Here is a 689-nt window from a genome sequence, read left to right as displayed (position 1 = left end):
GTAAATTTGCAAAGAAGCAACACGGTGCCACCGCTAAGGGAGCGGTGTGAGAGAGACAACTGTCAATTTATCGAACCTTGTATTATTGAATCATGCCCTTTGCCAATGTCTGATATATAAATGCAAATCAGCGCAGGGCTGTGTTATTTGGGATGACCTCGGGTTGCATGGTTGTGATTTATGACCTTACACATATAAAAAGACTCATAACTATTGATGTTGATCTGTAACACCACACAAATTTTATTGCTAAGTAATAAATATACATACATATATCAGGGGTGGGCAAGCCCGAGGCCGAAAAAAGCCACATGTAAATTCTAAATTCTACGCCACAAAAAAAAAAACAACAAAAACAAAAAATTTACTTTTAAATAAAATTATTATTAGAAATTAAAAACATTAATTTTATTATTATTCTAATGCACGTAAGATAGATATTAAAGAAAATTCAAAACATCCCTGGCCGAATTTTCAAAATCTCGTTTTACGCCAGTTGCCGGAATTCAAGCAGTGCCAAAGCGTTATGTTGCATTTCCAGTGTCTTATCTTCTTTTCATTACAAAAACACCAACTCTTCTTCGCTTTTCTTAAAAAGGAGTATTTCGGATATTGTAAATTCAGCCTCAATTATGTTAGATAGAAAAGGCTCTATGAAGTATGCAAATGTACATTTAAATAATTTCAAA

The sequence above is a fragment of the Rhagoletis pomonella genome, unplaced genomic scaffold (genome assembly GCF_013731165.1).
Source record: "Rhagoletis pomonella isolate Grant_MI unplaced genomic scaffold, Rhpom_1.0 Rhpom_scaffold_00004, whole genome shotgun sequence".
Lineage (NCBI taxonomy): Eukaryota > Metazoa > Arthropoda > Insecta > Diptera > Tephritidae > Rhagoletis > Rhagoletis pomonella.
This window is presented reverse-complemented; position numbering follows the sequence as displayed.